Genomic DNA, 25,679 nt, shown 5'->3' with positions numbered 1-25,679 from the left:
TCGGCACCCCACCCCCACACACCCTTCAACCCAATATCCGTCCAATATGGATTTCTGAAAGACTCCATTCAGTGCTCTCAAAGTCTCATTTTAATACTATCTCCAACTTCTCATTTGAATATGGACCTAATGGAAGAGGTGTAGAAGAGAAAAGAAATTGAATAGTGAAATTGAGAGGTAGCCACACAAAAAAATTAAATAACCGTGATAATTAGATGTGAAGATATTATAATTTCTTTACAAGGATGCATTGAAAATGCTGCTCTACAACATTTGGCCTAATTGTCAGAATTACCATATTAACCAGTTACCATTTGAGTAAGTTGATTAAAAAATTGATTATTCGTCTATTTCTTTTAGGAGTTTCTTAATCAAAATCTAACATCCTTGAAAAATTAATTTGAAGCCCCTCTTATCAGTTAATTAAATCTGGTTGGAAGTCATTTTTCTGTGAAGCGTGATTAGACAGCGCACTGTTCTGTACTGTTCGGGCCGCATGACGTTAGAAAACTTTTCAATGTCTCATCAAACATTCAGAAATAAGAAGAATAGAATTTCTTTGAAGGGCCGTCTCTTCCCTCATTCTTTTTTTTTTTTGCTTCCTTTTTTAAACTATGCCTTTCTGATAAATTACGCTATACCCGAAAGATCTCTCACTCTCATTAACACATTCTCATTACCAGGCAGGAATATAAGGAAAAAGGAAAGAGAAAAGAATGAGAGAGGGAGTGTGTTGGGGGACAGAACGAGAGAATAATACTTTTATAGGATGGATGACTGTATGGAATTATTTCCTCATATAATCCGTTAGAGTGCGCGTGTCCGGGAGAGTGTGCAAGTATGTGTGTCCGGTAGAGTGTGCAAGTATATTATATATATATATATATATATATATATATATATATACTGAAATATATATATACACACACACACACATATACTTGAGGTGTTTCTGAACTGCTTTCTCGGCTGGAGGTGAACCTTTAGCCAAATTAAAGAAAGAAGAGAAGCCAAAGATACAAATGTGCTTTACAGACAGGAGAAAAAAAAAAATATGAAAAAAGTCACAATCTCTTGAGAAAACTCACAGCTCTCCCCAGGAAAAGAAATCAAACTGAAATACAAAAGACAGGAAAAAAGCAGCTCTTTTTATGACCCTTTTAGTTTTGTTTTTTTGAGCAACTCTAACAGTACGGCATTCCAGATTCCTCAGACAGGGGATCTAAGAGGGGCGATAAGTCATATTTGACAAAGTAAAGCTTAACACATATTTCATTACAATAAAATACATTGTAATATCAATATCTTTGGAACGTCTCTGTGGACAAAGTTGTCAAGAAGATAAGACAGTGCATGTCAGAGTCGGGTGGGAAGGAGGCTTCGGCTGGAGAGACGCGTTGCTCTGAAAGTCAGCCAACACACACGGCGCTAAAACGATTTCGCCAGACAACCTTGGGATAAGCTGCTGAGGACGACACATTAATATACCAAGATAAAACAGGTGATGAGACACTAATTCTATTTTTTACTGGAATAGCCACATATATTTTCTTTCATTTTCCCCTCCTCCTTATGCATTACGCTCATTCTTTATCTGTAAAATAGGGTGGCCAACTAATCAGAGCATTTATCAAATTCCTCACATTTTAGCATTTATTTTGGGGGGTTTCCATAACTTGGAGTACACAGGCCGCTGTAGAGTTTCCAGAGCTCAACTGACCACACGCAAACCTTTGTTTTTGGCCTATGAGTCTTATTGACCCATAATAAACCATGGTTCAGAACGTTTATCCAAATGTTTGAGACCTTAACAGAGGGCGGCCAGGCCACTCGTCATTCACATCAAGGTGTGAGTGAGGCCACGGGTTTCGATTCCTACAGGGAGTGGGTCAATTAGTCTGATTAGGTGTTTATTGAATGATTGGGGGATGCTGATTACTCCGCTGAGGGGTTCAGCTTACTTGCAGTCAATCAAGAGAGCCGCTCTCATGGGGTTTGTTCACTCCTCACAGTCTCCTTCCACAGCTGACCTGTCAAATGTTCAGAAAAACCTCTCTGTTTCAAATACAATTAACTTTTTGGACAAGGTGGAGAGAAAAGTGAAGAGACTGGACAGGCTGAACACCTCACCTCTTCGATATCATTACCGCTGATACTTTTCAGAAAAAAAAAAATGGTAGCAGATCCTTATTAGGGCCCCATATGAACAGGTTCGAACCAGTTTTCAAACCAGAAACCTAAGTGAAACTAAATCCAAATTCACATCGCCTAGAGGGTTTAGACTTTATTTTGAACCGCTTTTTCTTTTGTGGGATTTATTATTATTTTTTTGCATGGGGGGTCGTGAGGGACAAGCCACGGCTGTGTTTTTGAAATTAGCCATGGCAAGCTGGTGTGCGGAAAGTGATTGCTCTAAACCGCAAAGCGTTACCGGGAGGGATGGTGGAGGTTCGCAGACGTCTCAGCCTAATAGCACCCAGGAGATGTGCTCTGACTGAGGATTTCTGGAAACTTCTCTCTGGCCAGATTTTTTTACAAACCTCCAGCACAAAGCCTCATAAAGAAACTGACTCGTCAGAGATGTCGAATTCAACCTAACTCGCCGCTGTAATCATTTCCTCCATCACTTCGACTCTGGCTGTTCAAAAAAAGCACGCTTTAGAGCGCGTGTTAACTTTTCTATGCACTTGCATTGTAGGATTGTTTTGCTGAGAGCTGATTGCTTTAAAGCCAATCATAAATTGTGTTAGAAGAAATACTGCATTTGTGTTTTAGATTGTAAATACTTCAAAAGAAATCTGAGGGTGATGGGAAACAAAGGCAAAAAGCCTGTCATAGTTGAAATGATAGAGGAGAATTAGCTCACCTGTGGACAGTGGTCATATTGCCCTGTTTCTTCTTATCTAAAGGTTTCAAAAACATTTTCTTCCAATTCTACCAGCGGGAACTGAATTAAAAAAAAAAATTCTTCTATGAACTGAAACAGCAATTATGACAACCAAACACTTAACAAAAGATCACAGAAAAAAAGTCCTTCCTCACAACCTATTAAAGAAAAAAACGCAGGCGTGGAAATGTCTGAATGTGATAAAATGCCGCATACAAACTCTTTAAACAAATTTAATCAGGTTTTAATACAAGTAATAGGTTTACATCTGAGGCTTCAGCCTTTCATCCGCTCACCATTTTATCTGATAAAAAACGATCGCTTGATTGAAAAGAAATGAAGTAAAGATTAGGTATGCTAGTTTCAAAATTAAGCATACAGTCACAACACCTTTCTATCTGGAGTTATCTGCAACTTTTATCATGTAGATTCCTTTAATAAAATCTGGGCATGGGTCATGTCAAGAAAGGCAATTCAAATTGAAAGTGAAAAATTACCATAGAATGCCATGTCATCCCAATATCACAGCAATGCAATTCCTCCCCATAAAAAAAAGCGCATGTGTGTGGACGAACATGAATTTGGCCATCATTCCTTTTTTAATTAAAGCATTCAGTCCCCTTTCAACGCGAGTTCAAGGATGCCAGGAGACTAATTAATTTGAAAAGGTAAGATGTCTGCACACAAATGTCTTCTGACACACAGATTTAAAGAATATGGAATAAGAGAGAGGTAAGAAAGAAAGAGTTCGAGAGGTCGCACCACTTTAAGTCGCCCTGGTGTCATCCAGTGATCAGAGTTGAAAATAGACCAGTGCTGGAGTTCGCCTTTTCGGTATGTGGGTGGGAGCGAGTGTGAAAGCCTGGATAAAGCCCATCAAAAAGCTGCAAAGAGGACATCAATGAAAAATAGCTCAAATAATGCTAATTGGCTTATTTATTTTATATAAGCTAACATGGTTCAAATAATATCACTATATTGCTGGTCGTGGATGCCGGCAACCATTAAAGCACCACTCGCTATAAAGTACAGTATAGTAGTACAAGTACAAGACACACACACGTCAGCTTTTTGTAACCCTGCCATTTTATAAATATAAAGAATAAAAAAAAAAAATATTAAAAACTGTTTGGCAAATACTGGGGATAGACTTGTATAGTTTGCATCTCACTTTCACACTCACACACATTTTCTTATACAAGCAACATTGAAATACTTTCATACGGTACAAGAAATAAAAACATTTTAATTTAAATGCAGTACTTTTTCAAAACAAAATTCAAAACACCTTTGTTCACACCTTTCTTTGCCATGGCAAAAGAAAAAAAAAGACAGTGGGGCTGAATTTAAAAGTGTGTGTGAGTGAGAAAACAAAGCACAAAACTTATTCATTCCTGTGGAAAAGTCCTGGACAAGAGTGCTAATCCTAGGTTTAGTGAGTAGGTTATTTCCCAGGGAAGAGGGGATATTGGTGTAGAATCCCATTACAGATGTTAGCCGACTGGCAGTGACCGCGAGGGCAGACATCATACCGGTACAGAGCCCTATCATGCCCTCAACCTACCGTCAAGAAAAGCTCAACCGGTATGAAGTCTGACCGGCTCCCCTAACCCATCCACCCCCTCCTTCCACCCACGACCCCTCTGTAGGAAAATACTCTCCCTGACTTCTGCTAGCGCTCCGATGAATGGAGGTAAGGGGCTGTCTGTGAGTGTGTTAGTGTGTGTGTGAAGGGGGGGTTACTATACAATTATTCAGATAACAGCTGGGGATAATATAGTGGCAGATGTCCCCTGGTCAACAATGCTCACAGACCACAGCCGAGAGCAAAAGGCAACTCTAACCAACGGTTAGCAGCGCTCATCACACATGATTTAAAACTGAGTTTCTGAAACCCTAAAATTTGCTGCTCCTCCTGAGCTATCGTACATTTTTTGGTTTGTGAACACTTAAATTAAAAAATAATTAAATTTCAAATCACAACAATACACTCATTGGGAATATAGCCAATTAATTTAGTTAAAAACAATTAATTTTGACCAATATCAAGTTTTGGATGACAAATATATTTACAGGTTTTAAATTATATATATATATATATATATATATATATATATATATATATATATATATATATATATATACACACACATCTATATATAATAATATAGATGTATACATCTTTTAAATTTTTAAACCTGTAAATATATTTATGTCATCCAAAACTTGATTTTGAAACTTGAGTCTGCGTCCATGTGTAAAAGCCCTCCCATTATTTGGCATGTGACGGTCAGCGCAAGATAACATGCTTTTCCTGCAGTGCGAGTGTGTCGCGCTGCGCTTCTTGCACTCCTCAACCCCCACCAAGACAAGACACTTCACCACAACAGCGTCAGAGAAGAGGGGAAAAAAAAGACAAGACCTTACACAACACAAAGAAACGCATGGATTTGGCTATTTATAACGACACATTCTGAAAATGTGATATTCTTATAGGAAAATGCAAAGTGTCTTGAAAGTTGAGCCAGAACTACAAGAGGGGCGGAAGAAAAAGCAATCAATCAAAAATGAAAAGACAAATCTGATTTTGTTGTACACATGGTTAAAAGATAATTCTGTCATAAGATGTATCACGTTCGTCCGTTTCAAATGCAAATAACTTAAGTAGGCATCCCCTTGTTACCCATTACTAATACCATAAAAGAAACCAACACTTCTCCATTCCGCTGCTACTTTACGGATTAGCGAATGAAAATTAGATGCATTTATATGGTTATTACTTATATGGTCACACAGTGGGGAGAGGGGGGGGGGGATTTATCCAAGCGTACAGTGCAGCGCCAGAATCTCCCTCAGGAACGAACCCCTCGCACCTTCGGCAGCTGGGGGTGGATTAGAGTTTTAAACCGAGACTACGGTTTACTGCGGCCGGCAACACTGACAGGAATTCCTCCCGCCGTTGCTGGCAAACAAAGCCGGGCAACGCGGAGAAGAATAAAACATCAGAGGTTTTCTCCTCTCCTGTTTAGGCAGAAGTTTTCACTAATCGCAATCGCTGTTTTGAGAGCTTAGCATTTGGCGTCACAAGTGGGATTTTATCTGCGATAGAAGCGAGAAACAGAACTGGGCTTCTCTAGAAAACTTTACTAAGACGTATTCAAACAAGCCGCAACTGTCACTCTGACATGGCGTCACGTCTTTTGTGACAGTGCCGAAAAGTTTGCTCCCATCTTTCCCAAAGAGCTTTACTGATGTGGCTGCTCTCCGCCGTTCTCTGACGGACATGATGGCTTGTCAGCGTTGCGCTGGGGTTTTTAAAATATACAGCGAGTCGCATTATAAAGACCTTCGTGGAGGGGGTGAAGGCTCGAGGGGGGAGACGGCGGACTGAGAGAAAATCCATAACACAAATACAGCTGTCAGCTGGAACGCAAAGTTAGCAGAAGCAGCTTCGGTGGCCACAGGGAGCAAGTTTATGACTTCAGCTTGCATCCTGCCTTAGACACTATCTAGGCTTCAGTAATCGATACACAGTGTTCTTTGTCACTCCAACAGGTACCTGAATCTGTTTCGGGCAAAAAAGGCCAGTTGTAACTCTTTCAAGCAGGTATCCACATGTGACTGACCATGCAGCGCACTAGTTCACTTTCCATCCGCGTCTGCAGCTCAGAGCTGCCAATAATCTCTCCCGAGGTGCTCGGCTAATGGATATAGAGAAGTAATGATCAACGCCTCAGACTCAAGTACTGTCATTTCCGTCCAGTGAACACCCTGCTTTTCCTTCTACCACATTTCCCCAGCTTATCGGAAATGGGCCCTTCCTCTCTCTAAGCAAACGCTAGGGTCATTCTTTAAGACAGTCATCACCTCATAACAGCCTGGCACCCTCCCGAATCCCGGCGTGAAGCTTTCCCACACAGGAAACCTTGAGCGCAACTGCACACACAAAAAAAAAATGTGCCACTGAGGTCACAGTAAAGAGAAACTGTGCTTAAGAGTTCAAGTGGAGAATTAAATTCACATTGGGAATAAATAGACATAGGAAAACAATGTCCAGCAGCATCTTCAGCTGACGGATCGCCCGAGACGGCATTTCCGCACTGCAGTCTGGTCTCTCTCAAAGTTGAAACAGTTAACGGCAGACCTTTTCGATATCTAGCTCAACTAATCAGATCAACATTGTCATCTGGAAAACATCCGTCACCCTGGTCTCTTTTTGTCTTTTCGGTTTTTGATTTGCAGATGCTGAAGTTGGTTGAAACCGCTTGTGTCTTTTTAGTGTAGTTAGTTCCTTTTTTCCCTCTTTCAAGGCTCAGAGTCTGAGGAGAAAATGACACCACTCTCTGACTAGCAATAAAAGCAGCTCTCACTGTCTAAAAACGTGCATAATTTATTATTCACATACACTGAAAAATGCCCAGCCTCGCCGTTCCACCAAATAACATCTTCAATTAAAACCACATGTTTAATCTACGGCTGGTGCCGGTCAACGCCAGAGCTGACGCGTTCAAAGACGCAAACGAGCGTAAAAATTACAGCCTGACCTTTCACGTAAGGTCAGCAGAAATATGAAAGAGAGAACGTAGGCATGGCATATTTCACACAAACATGTTTCGGAGAGCAGAAGTGGCCAAAAGTGTGGTTGACAAAAAAATAATCCTAATCAGTTAGAGATGGATATGTATTGCTCTTCAAAATGCTTTAGCTAAAAATGCACTTGTGTGAAAACTAACATTATTTTTGGAACGGTAAAAGAGTTTAATGGTGGAAATGCCATGTGAGGGTCTAAGGGACAGTGCTTCATGAGAACAAGAGTGCTTTGTGTTAAAACCACCTATGATATTGAAAAACTTAAATTTACCTCTAAATCACTTCACTGAGGCTCATCTGAATTTGAAAAAAGCACACACACAAAGCTCTAAATGCTTTTTGCACAGCACACGCCGACATATATTTGCATTAGCATGGAACCCGGTTGTTCAAATAAAGTTTCAATCACCAAATGTTCCTAAAATATGCATTAAAAAGCAACATGCCTGAATGTACACCTGGCATCAGGTTAGTCTCAACATCCAAAACAAACACATTCCTGACCTTCTCTCTACCCAGAAAAATACCCACAGTGGGCTGAACACCAGTCTGCCATGCAATCCACACATTCATCAAAAAAATCGCATTTGAAAGACCACCGAAAGTGAGGTTTATAGTCTGTATAAACATGGAGAACAACATAAAACAAAATCACTTATCACAGAAAAAGTGATACATCAATAACCAGAACTCTACGGTAGTCTGGTGTCCGCCGTTAGAAACAAGAGTGCTAAAACTATCGGCTGAGGTGTAGCTGTTGCCGCCTGCAGCTGCTTGACGGCCATGCAAATAACTAAATTACCCACTTTACTGCCATTTTCATGCCCTCCCTGAACGAAATGCCATATTCTTTGTCAACTTCATGAATTATCCCTTTTCCGCTATAAGCACATAAAATCATTCAATCACTCTATTCATCTAACACACAAGCAGATCAAATGGAAATTGCATTCATCACTTTATGCTTATGTTCATCTACATTTACACGTCACATTTCAATTAGCATGAAATCTATTCATTATAAGAGGCAATATATCAAAGAACAGACATTGTAGGAGCACAAGTGCAGCACTGAGACAAAAAAAGTGTTTTAGTAGAAGAAAAATTATTTGAAATATTATTTTATGAAATTAATCTTTCATAAAATAAACGTAAAGGCCCTTTCAAGTGTTTTTAAACGCTGTTAGTAATACTAAACACAAAATAATTAAAAGATTAAACAAATAAATAAAAATATCAGAAACACTTTAGGACATCAAAGTAAATCATTTATCGTCTCCTTCAATTAAAAAAAAAATAAAGTCATCTTGTGATTTAGTATGCATTTGCATTGTGCTGTAAATGCCAACAGTGAATTAAGTCAACATTCAACCAATAATTTCTATGAGATTTAAATTAATTGTGTCAAAAGCTCCATCAATCAGTCCTTGAGTAACATGAGATTAACACACACTGACAGGTTATGAGGAGAATGAAGATGATGATGATGATGATGATGATATGTAGGCCTAATATATATATATATATATATATATATATATATATATATATATATATATATATATATATACACACATACATACACACATACACACACACACACAAGTACACAAAGAGTCCGAGTTACTAGTGTAGGCTACTTGGTTTAACTCCTGAGCTGTACTTCCCTCTGCAGATTCACTTTTAATGCCCGGGACTCACGTTAAAATTGTTGTTTGTTTTGTTTTGTTTTAGTTTTGCTGTTGTCTTTGAGAGAGAAACAAACAGCGCTGATTTGATCACGAAACGAACAAGAAGCCATTAAATATGGTTTAAAAATAAAATTAAAAGTTAGTGTTGCTCATGCATCTGTGTAAAAATAAATCCCTAAATAAAGACAATAAGTTTTTCATCACTGAAGTTAGTCAGCAATCTGTCTGTTAATTCGTAAATGCGATGCAAAAAAAAAAGAAAAATATACCAATTAAAAATATATATTTTATTACAATATTTTCTTAACTTAACGTTTAATCAATTTTAAAATCTGATTTTGCATGTATACAAACCTTACTCGTGAACCCTATCTCGCGGTAATTGATGCATTTGAAATTATACTCATTTATAGGCCAAAGTATAATAATAATCAATACATGCAGAGTTTTTACTTTTAGATTTATTTTATTTAATTCCTTATATTTTTTATATTCCATTGTCTCAGTAACACACCGCTAATAGACCCTAAAACAACTATTAACAAACTTCAATACGTTTAATTTATTTTTACTTTGTTATAACCTAATTTTAAAATTACTTCTAAACATTGTATCTTATATATATGAAAACGTATGAATCAGAAGGCATGGGATATAAGATCAAATCTGTTAAAAACAATCAGCTACACGGAGAATAAGAAAAACAAATGTGCATTAAGCCGTGGTTTAACTTTTTAGTTTACGGTATCCTAGATATTTCGATGCTGTTTATTAACTTAAATTGTTTATACGGAGAGTTTTGTCTCAAAGACCAAGCGATATATGATTTCTACATTTCTGTGGAAGAGGCATGTGGTCTATCAAGAGAAAACAAACGCATACTAACATTTATTTATTAAAAATTACTACTTTATCTGATCGGTCAAAAATAATCTTTTTTTTTTTTTTTTTTTTTTCATTTTGATTTCAGATCTCAGATTTCGGAGCAGGTGATATTTTCAAACTCAGTTGCACGTTCAATAAACTTGTTATATTCTTTTCTACCATCGTGGTTAATTTTTTACCTAAAAGCCTTCCAAGTCATCCTTTATTTTGTCAAAAATGTCTCTAATTCATAACCATGTATTATTCTCTCGTGGAGAACACCAACACGCGTTCATCTCCGGTTTAAAAGTGTCACGTAAAAAAAAAAAAAAAGTTAGATTGTCTAATTCATTCATCGATACTAGGAGCTTTAGTAAAACATCTAAGAAAATACACTGATATTTCTTCCTATTGATCCGAAGAAGTGTGATAGCGCGTCCGAGCATTCAAATCTGGGATAGGCTATTAAAATCGCGTAAGAAGCGAGGCGTAAAGTAGAAGAAGAAGAAAGAAAGAAAAAGAAGAAGTAAAAAAAGTGGATATGAACCTGTTAGGATATTGTGAAGAACTCTACTTTCACTCTACGGCTGGACCATGTGGATGTGTCGCTCCAGCTCTCGTGAATGTCCCAGCGATTCCAGAAAGCTTCGGAAGAGCAACGCAAAAAGAAAAAAAAAATCCTGTTCTATGAGTGATGTCTTCAGACCATTACTTTCAACGACAACTGTCTTTATTAGTCTTCTTTTCCTTTTTTACTGGCGTCCTCTCTCAGACTGGTCACTCAGTAGGGTGATAAGTGGAAACAATAATCGTGCACTAGCTCAAAGGCTGCATGGTCACAGCGCTCCTCAAAGTTCATGAAGAACAAGCACGCGGCTCTTTACGCCTCCTCGTCGCTTCAGGTCTTCCCTCTTTCTCTCTGTTATCACACGGTTAGTTTTCCTAAAGTCCCAATAATGCTTCTCGCTGGAGTTTTTGGCATCTCGTCTGTTCCTCGCTCATTCGCAGAGAAATCAGTGTTGAATTACTCCGCTTGTGTCTTGTGTTGGCGATGTTAGGGGACAGTTTGGTCTACCGTAATACGCCGAGAACAGGCGCGCGCGCACATCTTCTGCGCTGACGGAGCTTGTAGCACAATACAAAAGCTCGCGCGCTCCAGGCGCTGATCTCTTCACCTGCGCGCGCATCGCTGGTTTAGTTTGGCCATTGTGGCAGCCGACGAGCAACAGATGTTAGTCAAAGGACAGACTCACCAAGGGAACCGTTACCTTAGTCCACATATACTCTAAAGGAAATAACAAGTCTGTTCATGCCGCTTGTCATCATTCAATCTGGTTTTGTTGTCAATAAGAGTTATTATTTTTATTTTTTTTCCCAATTTTTTTTTTAAAATATTATTTATTTTTAAGTATATTATTATTATCAATGTTATTGCAGATAGATATAGATAAATAGAAATATACCATTGTATAGTGCAATAATATAATTTATATGAATATGTATAAGACACAAATATAGGCTATAAATGATTTGTGTGTTGTACTATTATTGAAAAACATCACTCGAGACCGATTTAGGTTGTTGATTTATGAATATCACTCCAACTTTCAATGGATAGTCAAGGCCATGCTTTGTCAGTAATCTGTCATCTTATCAAAGAAGTTGAAATATGATTTATTTTATGGTCAGTGCCAGTGGAAACTTTCTCTCAGCAAAAATGGCTTTTACTTCCACTGGACAATAGGATACGACCCCCATTAGTCAAGACATATTCATTAGAAAAATCAATAACCCAAGATGTAGCCATGCTGGCCTAAAATGAAGGAAGGCAGCAGGCTCATAGGCTCATAAAACAATGCTGACTTCACTTCTATGTCCTGCCATATGGACCTCAAGTCCTGGCCAAAAAACGCAGCCTTATTGCACTTTAAGACAGTATTTATAGCTTTAGATGTACTGAAAAAAATGTAGTTTGTCAACTTTTTGAGCATGTTTAATCATATGTTTATCTGATGAGGAAGTTTGCACACAGATTAAAAAATGAATCATTTTAGAAGTAAGCAGAATATTGTAAGGTTTCCCCATTCCATATAGCGCATTGAGTAAGCTATTTAAAAGCGCTATATAAATGTAACAAATTATTCAAATGAATATGTGCATGTTTGCAACGTTCCCAGTCAGATTAACATGATTAAACACACAAACGCAGATTTTTAAAACTTCTTTTGCCTCATGCACATGATCAAGCACGACAATCAGATACATTGGTAAGACGGACAGAAGGAGATTCGGTCTGCTCACCATCACGGGGTTAAGATTAAACACTCTTGTGGTTTGGCCATCACAGGCTAATGAGGCACTCATGAAAGGATTACACCAAGAACCCATAGGATGACTGACTCTCTAACTAACTAACCTACATACAGTTCACCTCTCACAGCACACACACACACACACCTGCAAACAAGATCACGGCTGGATATTGAAGAGATAGATTCAAGTTCAAGAGTTTAGACAATTAATCCTTTCATTAATCATGTTGCATTGCTTATGTTTCGGTACATCATTTGGATGCATTGAGATCTGGAATATATCTTGTTTTTGCTAATGAGGGACAAAATGTGTCCATTAAAGCTGTACTTCCGTTCACACAGACTAGGTAAGCCAGTTTGATTAGTATTGTTGTGACATGCCATCATATGACCACAAGGAGGGCGAATTCTCACTCGGCTAAAGATCTGGATGTTTGTTACCTCATCAGTCCCAAAGCTGACATCAAAGCTGCGGATCAAGTCCAGAAGTATCACTGTTACGCTCCCTGAGAACCACCCATGCATACTCAGACACTCACATAGAGACAAGTACATTGGATTTAGTTTGTATTTTCATCATTTTTACTAAATAAACAGTATTGGACTCTGTTTCCTCTCTCCTCTGCTGCAGGAATACCACCAGAGCCCGGGGACATGGAAAACAACACATCTATTTACTGTGTGTTATTTGTTTACTCGTTCGTCTGCTTGTTCTTTTCAGACTCTGTTTCTCAATCCCGCCAGGCAATGGGATATTCGGTGATGGTGATGCTATCTGCGTGTGTCTGTTTGCTTGTTTACTTGTTTGCGCTCGCATAATGTCCTTAGGGAGCGCAAACAACACTGGAAAAACTTCACAGTCTATGCTGGACTAAAGCAAGGACACTGCAAGAGAAGGGCTATGCAGCCCTTCAGACATATTACAGGCGAAGACAAAGGTGAGTGTCTTAGTCACTGTAATCTAATAACATTCTCTTTTATGAATGGAAAAAATAAAAACTCCTCAGCACTTTCATCCAGCACTTTCGATTAACATTAAAGAGCAGGCTTTGTGGTTAATCAGGGGTAATAATTATCAAAGTCGACAGGTAATTAAATTAAACATAATTGGCTACACGAATTGGCTGTTCTACAACATTTTCTCCTCACATAATTAAAGAGAAATATGTCAGTATTCAGAGAGAGAATTACTTAAAAACAATAAAAAAGTGTTTAGTCACACAGTTGATGTTGCTTATAAGGAGTGTTAAAACTGATATAAAGTACAGTAGTTCATCTAAAACCCATTTAGTCCGTAAACAGACAACTTTAATGGAATATGCAGGGTTCAACACAAAATATGCTCAGTAGACAGCATTTGTGGCGTTATGTTGATTGAAAAATTATTTTGGCTCATCTCTTGTTTTCTTCCCAAACAAAATAGAAAAAAAGCTCAAATCAAGGTTACAGTATGGCATTTACAACTAAAGTGAATGGGGCCAATTTTTGAGAAATTTCTAAGCATAAAAAGATAAACTTGAATTAATGTTTAATATTACATTGCCATGGCAACAAAGTTATAAAAAGATTTTCAAGATAAATAATAATATAAAAAAAAGTTAGTGTTCTTAAAATCATGTTAACATGCATATTTACGTCTTCTGACTGCACTATTGAAAAAGTGAGCATTTAACAATTACGGATTGGTCCCCTTCATATTCCATTTCAATGTAACCCAGATTTTGCTGCTGCTTTTTTTTAATATATATATAATGAAGTTGGAAATCATTTTTGTGGAATAATAAATTCAGAGGGGGAAAAGTTTGGGGTTATACTGTATATGCAGGTTTGGTGCCTAATCTACATTCAGTGAGACTAGCGAAAGCTAAGGTCACTTGTTAAATGTGCCAATGGCCAATGACACTGCACCAGATCTTTCCATCACACACACACACACACTCAAAGGCCACAGGTGACACAGGCTGTCACCTAAGGATAGAGCAGAAAGTTTAGTGAGTGTGTCTGCGTTTATGTAAACTGTAGGCAATTTGTGGTATTAAGCTCAAAATGCTTTAACTGCCATGTGGGAGTAATGTAGTAAAATAATTAACACTGTAAAATAAACTAAAAATTATTAGTGTTTACAAACATACCCTAAGGTCCTTCCTGGCAAGCGAAATTTATGTAGAACCAACCCTTGAGGGGAAAACGGGAAGAAAAAAGTCAAAAGAGCTATTTAACAATATAACTGTACCTCAGAACAAGACACTATGATGACAGCTGACACTGTTTACGCCACAAGACAGTGGCAGTGTATGCGATACAAATTGTTTGATTGAGGAAGATCATACACACCAGCATATTTTCATTAAATCGTCATAAACGTGTTTACAGGCACAGCTGGCTTCAGTTAGAGGGTGTTAAATAACACAGCACGGTATTGTTTACTGCTTCACCGCCGTGTTCTGTCCCTCTTTCTCTCCCAGGTCTTTCCCCTCACACTCGTCTTTTTGTCAACACTGTATTCATCCTCACATAAACCACATTGCCGAGCTGTCTTCGGGGAGCGGTAACTGATCCTAACGGCCCATGTCATGCGAGGAACTTCATCTTGAATAAAGCTGTCAAAAAAAAAAAAAAAAAATCAGATCAGTCGGGAAGGGAAAAAAAGGAACTGGGATGAGGCCAGCGTTTAACGAGCTGTTTTAAGGTGCCGCGTTTTTAGACAGAAAAAAAGGGGTTCAAATCTTGCCTGAGGCCACTTAGGAGGAGCTGACCGACTCGACGCAGCTGTAGCCCCGCCACAGAGGCTCTGCGAGTGGGCTGAAGTGTCACCTGGCTCCCCTGAGAATAGCGAGGGGTGATGGGAGAAGCAGGGCTGCGGGATTGTGGGAGGGGGAGAGGAGTTTGCGAAGTTTTCATTCACCGAGCGGCTCAGAGGTGGAGCCAGCGGCGGTACACATGAGGAGAGCTGCACATCGTACAAAAGGAGGCGGCTAAAGGGCTCTTGTTGAGGCACACACACACACACACACACACAAACCCTCTGCTCTCTTCCTCGGGTGCGATCTTGTATCAAAGCAAACAAATGACATGCTGTCTCCCTTTTTTTTTGATCCTGCATTCACTAAAATGACACTCCATATCTCAACCGACTGACATTATCAATCTTCAGTATGCCTAAATCTTCCGGCCAAACTTGCAGTTCCCAGAGGAAATCTAGCGGCATTGTCCTTTGTTTGCTGTGAGATCCCACAGGAATCAGCCCTGACTTTTTCAGTGTGTGAGGAGAGCTGTCATGCAGGATGCTGGGTTAGGATAGGCACTGTCAGCTCACTCGTTCGGGAGTTGGAAGACAGCGCAGGCCGTGGCATTTCCACTCTCAATGCTGGATTTAGCTTCAATATAAAATACATCAGAGTTCTGTCTCCCTGCGCCGGTGTGAAAGAGACATCTGGATCTGATATGAGAGACCACAAGGGGAGCATTTATTGTTGGCTTTTACCTATAGATAGTGTTGACATATTCTTTATTTCATCTTTTTGCAGGAGGGGAGAAAATAATCTTGCAGTTTCCACATCTTTGAATGCATCCACAGCATTAACTTAATGAAAGATTTAATTAGGCTAAATGTGACAACTTTCACTATGAACAACTTTCACTATTTCATTATAAGCCAAAACTAATTATTTTTGAAACGCCACAAACTAAGTAAAAATAATTTTTACTTATTAATAAATAACTACAATACCAACAATATTAATAATATTATTAACAAACATCTGCACTATTTATATTTCTATAATTAAACATATATTTTTCACTATTACTACAAGGCAAAATCTACAAAATTACAAACAAACAATTCATAAATATGATCTAATATCACATGTATTAAATAAATAATATATAATATAATATAATTATTTTTAAAATATGAATGAAACATATAAAACATACTAATAAAACAATACTACTGGACCAAATCTAATATTAAAAATAAATACAAAAAAACAACAATAAAATCACATATATAATAATAATTATATATATATATATATATATATATATATATATATATATATATATATATTAGGGCTGTCAAAAGATGAATCGCGATTAATCGCATCCAAAATAAAAGTTTGTGTTTACGTAATATATGTGTGTGTACTGTGTATAATTATCTTGTATATATAAATACACAGAAATATTTGCATACATATACTGTATATATTTATATATAATTTATATTATATATAAATATATTTTTTTATATATAAATTATACAAAAATCAACATTTTTCTTAAATATATACAACATGCATGTGTGTGTATATACAAAATAATTATACACAGTACACACACATATATTACGTAAACACAAACTTTTATTTTGGATGCGATTAATCGCGATTCATCTTTTGACAGCCCTAATATATATATATATATATATATATATATATATATATATATATATATATATATATATTATTTATATTTAAAATATAATTCTATAATAAAACATACACTAATAAAACTTTACTAATAGGCAAAAACTAATAATCCAAATTTATAAACAAACAAACAAACAAACAAAGTGTGTGTATATGTGTGTGTGTGTGTGTGTGTATATATATATATATATATGTATATATATATATATATATATACTGTATATACATATAGCCTACTGTACACATGCACAAATTTAAAAAAAAGTTACTATAATTATACATGAGTTGTGATGACTGTTAATGCCAAATAAGTTTCCTAACACCTCTATCACTACAGTATCAGGCCCTTAAAATGATGGCCACAAAACACACTCCAAACTGACTGTCTGTATTATGAACAATTTGATAGTTTTAGAACAATTTCAGAGTGTGAATGGTCATCAGTTTGATTTCTGTGATTCAAGAGTGAATCCTTGTTTAAATTTTAATCAAAAGTAAATTATTTTCCCTTTTTTCTTTCCTTTCTCTCCCCATCTGTCTTTTCCTCTCTCTATCTCTTCCCTCAGCACAGAATTCATGACCTCTGCAATTCTGCTTGTCCTTGAGACCCATAATGAATATTCAGCAGATTAGAAGACAGACATGAAAGTTAACATTAGCCATATATTTAAAAAATCCCATATTCAGATAATCCGCATATTTGTCAAAATCAAACACAAGAGAAATATAAGAGGACAAATTACATAATGAGAGGATGGGGATATGTCTTGCGGACAGGGAATTAGATAAAGACACATTTGGCTGAGTATGAAGGAAGGAAATGTCCTTGAAGATGGTTATTGAAATCCTGCCGAATGGACAGAGTTTGCCGTGAACCCCAATAGTATCTGATGGTTCTGGGCAAGTGATGAAGATCTACACAGGTGGCTGTTTTAAATTTATTTCGGTCTAGATCACGTGAGAAAGTAAGTTCATTTGAGTGCCATGTCTTTCACTGTGCACAGACACACACACATTCAAATGTCTGAATGAAAGCAAACTCAATCTGTAAGTGTGTGTGTGTGTGATGTGAGGTTGTCTGGCTTTTCACTTACCACCGATGCCAGTACTAACAACCCCAACCCCCCCAAATCCAAAATGCGGAAATGTGCATTATGTTCTCCACACCACTACTTTCATTTCTTCCTGTGTCTCCCCCTGTCTCTGTATCTCTCTCTCCCTCTTTTTCTCATTTACGACGAGTCATTACCGTGAGCACAGGGATGAAAGCTTAGGATCTGGCCGACCCGCTCCCTCTGACTGACGCATATTCATTTAAAATGAGCCACTTATTACCCGTCCAAACTTTTTACAGCCCCACAGTGCACAGTAGAAGACAGCTTTATTCCCACTGAGCCCGAGTGTGGGCCAGAAAGCCTTGCAGCCTTTGATGGTTATATATGTGCACAGGCCGTCGCCTTGGCAGACACTCTCAGAAAGCCCGCCATGATTTGTAATGTTACCTTTATAGCTTTAAACTCCATCAAACAGCCTTGAGACCTTTTATATTGGGCTAATGTAGGGTTCTGACATATCATTAACAAATAAATTAATAAATGCATAGACACATGCACACTTGGAGAAATCAGATTCAAAATACATTTATGTGACATGTTCATTTTAGTTTTAATGGATAGAGAGATAGACTCCTATGAAATGAAAAGTGTGAGATAATATTCAAGGGAACTTAAAAAAGGATCAAATTAGCAAACAAAAAGAAAGAAAAGTATAGCCCATATATAGAACTTTATGAATTATACATCACCGATCAAAAGTTCAAGAAGGTTTCTATTTCAAATAAATGCAGTGCTTTTGAACTTTCAATTGATCAAAGAACCTTAAAAAAGAAAAACCCATCCAAAACATACACAATATATTATATTCAAATAGAAAACACTTATTTTAATTTGCTTAAATAAATGCAACTTTATTGCCAATAAGTAATATTACTGTTAATATTAAAATATTATTGACTCCAATCTTTTTATTGGTTGTGTGTGCGCAAATGTGCAAATATATATTTAATTATTATATGTTAATTATTTATATTTAATGATAAATGAAAATGAAATTTTAACCGTAGGTATTTGAATTCAGGTAATATCACATTTATTTACAATGTTGTCAACTGCACAGTGAAAAAAATATTACAAATATATCTATCACATTCATAAATCCCATAAGCAGCCATAGGCATGAAGAACAAACAACAAACACCTCTAACTAAATATCTAGTGTTTCTTCATTGAACCAACTGCTTCAAGCAGCTCTCTCACACACACCTGTTCAAATACACAAAGCGACACACATGAACACAAATATGTGATACCACTCTAAAATCTAAGTCCACTTTAGAGTCCCCTCTAGAGGCTGGATCTGAAGGAGCTCACGAGAGAGACAGAAACGAGGACCGTCCTCTGAGTGTGTATGCATGCACGTGTCTTTTGTGTATGTAATGATATAAGGCCCTGTGATTGGCTTGAGCGGCAGATTGATTGGTAGATTGATGTAAAGCCTGTCGAGGTGCTGTACATCTGTGCTGACTAATGTGGGCCAATCAGGCTGATGTAAACCAATTTGATTTGATTGAAAAGCCAATTGATTGAAGCTAGGACATGTAAGCCATCAGCCAGCGACCAGCAGGGGGAAGAAAACGGACGTGAAAGAGAGGGATTTGATTGATTAGCTGATAGATTGATTAAGTGAGGTAGATGCTAAGCTAAAAGAGCCATCGCCGGCCCCTTTATATGTGTTTAACCCCGCTCCCCACGCTAACCTTCAGTCTGTAAGCCGCTCAGCGGGGTCCATTACATCTAGGTGTGAATAATTCATGCCCTGGACGCGGTAGCGTGGTGGGTAAACACATGTACACATGTACACATGTTTAGTTAGACAGAGCAATCTACAGGAGGCAAGGCTAGTCCGAAACCTTCAGGGCTGTACATCACAGTCTGTTAAAACGGTAAGAATTCATTTAAAGCGACACCAGAATGAAAATACCGTCATCGTGTGCTCGTCGTTTCTTCTGCTAAACAAAAAATAATGGTTTGGTTTCCGTTGACTATTGTACATTTCTCAAAATTTCTCTTCTTTTAAGTTCCACAGAAGAAAGTCATCCAAGTTTGGAACGATATGAGGGTGAGTAAATGATGAAAGGATTTACATTTTTGGGGGGGGGGTGGACAATCCCTCTTCCATCAGAATTATGAACAAATATTTTTTCGAGCAAGATATTTTTGAAGAATCGAGTGTTCACAAAACCAGTCTTGAATGATTCCTTTTTTTGATTCGTTCAACTCACTCAATTAATCAGTTGGAGTTTGTTTCTGACTTGAATCATTCTTATTTTTGTGAACTGAATAATTCATTTAAAAGATATGACGCAAATAATGATTTGCTCATGATTCAAATTGGATAATGCTACTTATCTTATAAAAAATCAGTCATGAACATAGGTGAGCTTAGGTGGATGTAAATACAACTCTTACAACTCTAATAATGAATCTTATGACTTTAGAAAACTTGCAAAAGCTGCGTTTTAAAGTTCTATTTCCCATTATTTTTATTGCATGGAAAAGAGCGACAACAACTGTCTTCAGAATTTCTCCTGTTGTTGTGTGCTTACAGAATAAAAAAAAAATCATATGGGTTTGAACAATAGTGCACAAACGCAGTTTAAACAACACAAAACTCTCACTTTTTGTAATATGGTATGGTTAATATTGAAAGAGAAATCTGAGGCATGGGAATTTTCATCCACACTTGCATATAAAAAGAAAATCAAGCTTATTATGTGTTATTATTTTACAGAGCGCAGACTCAGATGCCGTGGCGTCTGGAGGCCGGGATCTGTAGCATGTGTTTTGTGTGAGAACGCTGGCCACTTCTTAACTTGTGTTTGTGTTCGGTTGCTGGGTGCCCAGCTGAAGAGAGGGGGCCTCGGCAACCGTCACCGTCCGCCTACGCCTCATCACGGATGGTTCTTGGTTTTATTCTTCCCCCCTCTCGCAAAGGATTGCGTGCGTTAACGGATCGAGGAGGGGTGGGCACATGAAATGGCAATTAAACCACGATGACCCCCGTCGCCTCCGCAGGTCGCTCGCCGTCACGGTGTCGGCTCAAAAGAAGAGAGGGGATGCAAACAAGCGCACGCAGATGGGTATGATACAAAGTGTTTCTCCAACAGCTATAAAACCTGCAAATCTTACAACCTTGAGAGTCAGACAGTGCCATCACACTTTTGTGTACTAACAACAGAATGTATCCAGGGAAGCAGGGCATGTTGGGACGCAAAGGGGCAGTAACAACATCGCAGAATCATCCTTAAATACTGCAACAAGCACTTAGTCTGACAAGCCGCTGACAGAAGCGTACACGACTCGAGCTTAACCCAGTGACAACCTAAACTGAGGTGTGTTCACTCCCTCAGAGCCAGGAGACACTTAAGAGGGGGAAAAAAAAACATTGTGCTAGGTGTGTGATATGAGATGATGCTATTTGTGCACAATAAATGTTTATAGGGATTTATTGCGCTGCTATGACATCCTGGCTGAAAGCTTTCGGTTACTGAACGAGGGAGAATTAACTGTTGCGTTTAGAAGCTTTAAATAGCACTAAGGAGGGAGGGAACGCATGGGCAAGGACTTGCATATGACTGCGTGTCTCATTTAAAGTGCACGTAAAAAATGTGCATATGTGTGCGTGTATCCAACCCCAACGTTGCAGTATAAGAAGACCTTCAAAATTCTGCACTAATGCCAAAGAATAGGGTATTAATGAATGATCCATGACCTCATTGGCCTCGAGAGAGTTTTTCAAAGTGACTAATGCTCTAGAGCACAATGACAGGCACCGGCACACTGGATGCTTCTGCCATTTATTAAATTATTCCCTCCAATCTGTTTGATGATTTTCATTATTCACACTCAACTGAAATATTAAGGCCTTGAAAAGCCCTTCACTCTACTTCAAAATGCAGGGACGAAATGTCTTAAAAGACTGCAAAAAACGCAGATACCATTAGGAATGCTCAGGTCAAACTCGTCAAAGAATTGAGTTTTTGATTAATTGTTTTAGATTTCTTCACTCATGTTAACTGTGTACAATACTGAACCAAATCTAATATATAGGGGGACAAAATGAGCGTCCTCAGATTAACAGACAACTAGGATGCCGATTGTAATAGATTCAGATTTCTTGAAAAATATACTTATTTAAAATCACTAAGAATATTAAGAAAACTCAAGGTGATTAAATTAGGTCAATTGAAATATTTAACCATGTTTCCAGATGTATGGAAATGTGAGGTTTCGTTTTTTTGGAAATTAATATATAATATCGAAATGAATAATAAAATTCAGTGACAACAGACAACTAGGATGGTAATTTCAGAAGCATCTTTAAAAATTTTCTTATTTAAAATTACTAAGTACTAAGTTTCATTCTTACAAACAAACAAACAAACTTAAGGTAATTAAATGGACTGATTTAAAATATTTTTAATATTTTACCATGTTTCCGGATGTAAGGAAATGTAAGGTTTCATTTTCAGGAAATCTATTTCAATAATACTGAAAAATAAGCTAAAATGCAGAGCCACATGAAAGAATGGGTTAAATTTGCGTTAAGCAGCCAGGTGTCTTGGGGCAACGTGCCAATTCAGATCCCCGCTCTGCCAACTTCTTGTTGACAACGTTAATGCCGATCATTTAAATGTGACATGTTCTCAACAAGAGCAAATTGAATTTGTGGCGCACTCAAACAAACGTGCCTTCAGGGGTTGTGAGTCTGCTATTGTGCCTTCCCTCAAGGCAAAAGGGAAAATGAAGCTCCATGACCTCTCGCTTTCTCTGTCTTTCTCTCGCTCTCCCCTGAGGAATAGCAGCATGGATCATCCCAACAGTTGTGCAGATTCTATTTAGCAATCGCTCTGTCTTCCTCCATTGTCTCCGCATTTCCCTCTTTAACAGGGGCTCGGAAAATTTTTCCCTCATGGCGCTGTAAAACATAATCCCCTAAGGCCTCTTTCAGTACAGAAACAAGTCCAGCTGACCCGCGGACAAATAAACAAACAGAATGCTGGGGCGCTGGGCCGGAGCACAGATTCATAAAAGGACTCTGGGATCAGACAGCCAGTATATTTGGCAGGGGAATATTATTATAACCCTGTAAATCAAAATAAACTAGAGCATTTCACCCAACCATGCATAGCTCCAAATAAGGGTCAAATTTGAACTAATATTACTCATGTAAAAGTCCATAGGGGCTTATAGAAAGCTTAATTATTTGCTGAGAAAACTGTCATGATGCTTGAATGATGCATGACCGTTTTATAAAAAAAAAAAAATAAAAAAAAAATCTATTTCTATCTCTCTCTCTCTCTCTCTCTCTCTCTCTCTCTCTCTCTCTCTCGCTCTCTCTCTATATATATATATATATACATACAGTATATATATATATATATATATATATATATATATATATATATATATATATACACTGTATATATATATAGATGTGCCTTACAATGATTTTAACACAAGCTATGTTCTTACACCATGTCCTAACCAGATGGGACTAGGCTTTTTTTTTACTTAAGTTCTATAAGGGTAAAAAATATAATTCAAATGATGTTTGTTAAAGCATCACAGAATTCATAAAAGTACAAGGTCACTGCAGTTCAGAAGTTTGGTGCTAGAAAATCTTATACTCACCAAGACCACATTTATTTAAAATACGCAAAAACAGTAATATTGTGAAATATTATTACAATTTAAAAGAACTGTGTAATTTTAATATATTTTAAAATGTAATTTATTTCTTTGATGACAAAGCTGAATTTTCAGCATCATTACTCTTGTCTTTAGTGTCACATGGTCCTTCAGAAATCATTCTAATATGCTGATTTGGTGCTCAAGAAACATTTATTATCATTATAAATATTGAAAACAGTTGTGCAGCGTAATATTTTAGTGTAAAACGTGATAATTTATTTTTCAGGATTCTTTGATGAATAGAAAGTTCAAAGACTTTTATTTATTTTAAAGATTTTTCTTATAACATTATAAATGTCTTTACTGTCACTTTTGATCAAATTAATGCATAATTGCTGATAATTGCTAATTTCTTTTAGTTTATTTTTTTTTCTTTATTTTTTTTTTTTTTGAATGCGTCATGCTCTATTTTTACATTCAGTGTGACTAAGGTCGGAAGTTAACCACAGCTCAGGGTAAAAATGACACTGAAAGTGACACAAAAAATTATAAACATGTTTAAAATGTGAGGGGAATAATACCACGGTTCAATCCTCTGAAAAACAGTATTTACGGTAATTATACGTGTGAAAAGGTGTGAAAATAACAAAGACTTTGAATGGCTTTTGCTTTTTGTAAAATGGTGGCATCAGCAATATGATAAAAGCAATGTTCAATAAACATTCATCATTACAGCAGCCTTTTTAAAACTATTTACTGGGATGTGGTTAAGGCCTATGGTTGGTTTTGAACTAAGGGGATTTAGCCCTTCCTCAGAATGGTAAGAAAGAGTCTGAGAGCCTAATCAGGCCCTCATGCAGAGTCTTTGTGGCCGGTTAGAGCCCAGCTTCCTGTTCTGAGAGGCGAAAGGTGCCTCCGCTATTGATGTAGGGCACTCAGACAAAGAGGGCACGTCAAAAGAATGCAGAAAATTCAAAGGCAGAGTGGTAGATCTCCACTGGTATCAGCCATTCAATAGAATGATGAAGGAAGAAGCCACAAGGAAGCCATTTAAGATACATTTAGAAAGAACGGCTATTGTCAATTAAAGGGTTAGTTCACCCAATAATGAAATTTCTGTCATTAATTACTAACCCTCATGTTGTTCCAAAACCCGCAAGACCTTCGTTCATCTTCAGAACGCAAATGACGATATTTTTGATGAAATCCGAGAGCTTTCTGTATTCTAGCCAATGTTATTACCACTTTCAAGGCTAAGAAAGGTAGTAAAGACATTGTTACAATAGTGCATGTGACTACACTGGTTCAACCTTAATGTTATGAAGTGACGAGAATACTTTTTGTGTGTATTATTCATCAATTTCAACAATTTCTACTGAGACTGAGCCGGCATTCGAACGTAGAACCTGGAAGCACTGCTCTGTGTTTACAACGTGAACAGCGTGAGAGATTTACTGGGAAGAGAAGAAATTGTTGAATAAAGTTATTTTTGTTTAGGTTTTTTTTGCACACAAAAGTCTTTACTACCTTTCTGGGTCTTGAAAGTTGTTAAGGGGGGCAGAAAGCTCTCGGTTTTCATCAAAAATATCTTCATTTGAGTTCCGAAGTCTTATGGGTTTGGAACGACCAACAACTCACAAGTTTCTTTCTGCAGAATTATAGGTATTAGATGTATATCTAAATCTAAAATTAGCCTTCCCTTAAGACTTGACAAGTTGCAAGCTAACATGATAACTCAAAACCATCGCGCTCCACCACTTCTACCAGCCGAACCTCTGCTCTGAAATCCAGATGATGCCGTTCCAAAGTACCTTTTGTTGCTCTGTGCGCCGATGCCCTCAGAAGTCAAAGTCGATTTCTTTCTTCTGCCAGACAGATACAATCTTGACTAGCCTATTCAGAGGCCACTGGCTGCTCCTCGAAGGCTGGCCTATTATGACGCTATAATATAACCTCTGGCAACATCATCACTGTAGTATCACAGAGGTAATAGGCAGAATTGAATGAAGAGATGGGCCTTTATGCTTTCTCACTCAAACATAATCCTCTTCTCTATGCCACTTTGACACCATCGTTCTTTTGTCCTCCTTTTTATTCTCCATCGAACTCCATGCTCACAATACGTTTACTTTTGTTTTACTTGCTATATA

General features: G+C 37.5%; 1 protein-coding gene across 12 annotated transcripts in view; it reads right to left on the bottom strand.

The window, feature by feature from the left end:
* foxp4 (forkhead box P4) overlaps positions 1-25,679 on the bottom strand; it is a 298,841-nt gene that overhangs the window by 116,455 nt on the left and 156,707 nt on the right. For 2 of the 12 annotated variants that reach the window (XM_079857686.1, XM_079857687.1), the window contains exon 1: positions 10,580-11,160. The exons of 9 other annotated variants lie outside the window; for them this stretch is intronic. The gene's annotated coding sequence lies outside the window, so the exon portion shown is untranslated. Of the gene's footprint in view, positions 1-10,579; positions 11,163-25,679 lie in introns of those variants that run through there. One more of the 12 variants, XM_079857695.1, reaches the window with a different exon arrangement.

This window comes from Squalius cephalus, assembly GCF_949319135.1.
Source record: "Squalius cephalus genome assembly, chromosome: 22".
NCBI lineage: Eukaryota > Metazoa > Chordata > Actinopteri > Cypriniformes > Leuciscidae > Squalius > Squalius cephalus.
Note: the sequence above shows the minus strand (reverse complement) of the source record. Positions and strands in the feature narration are given on the sequence as shown.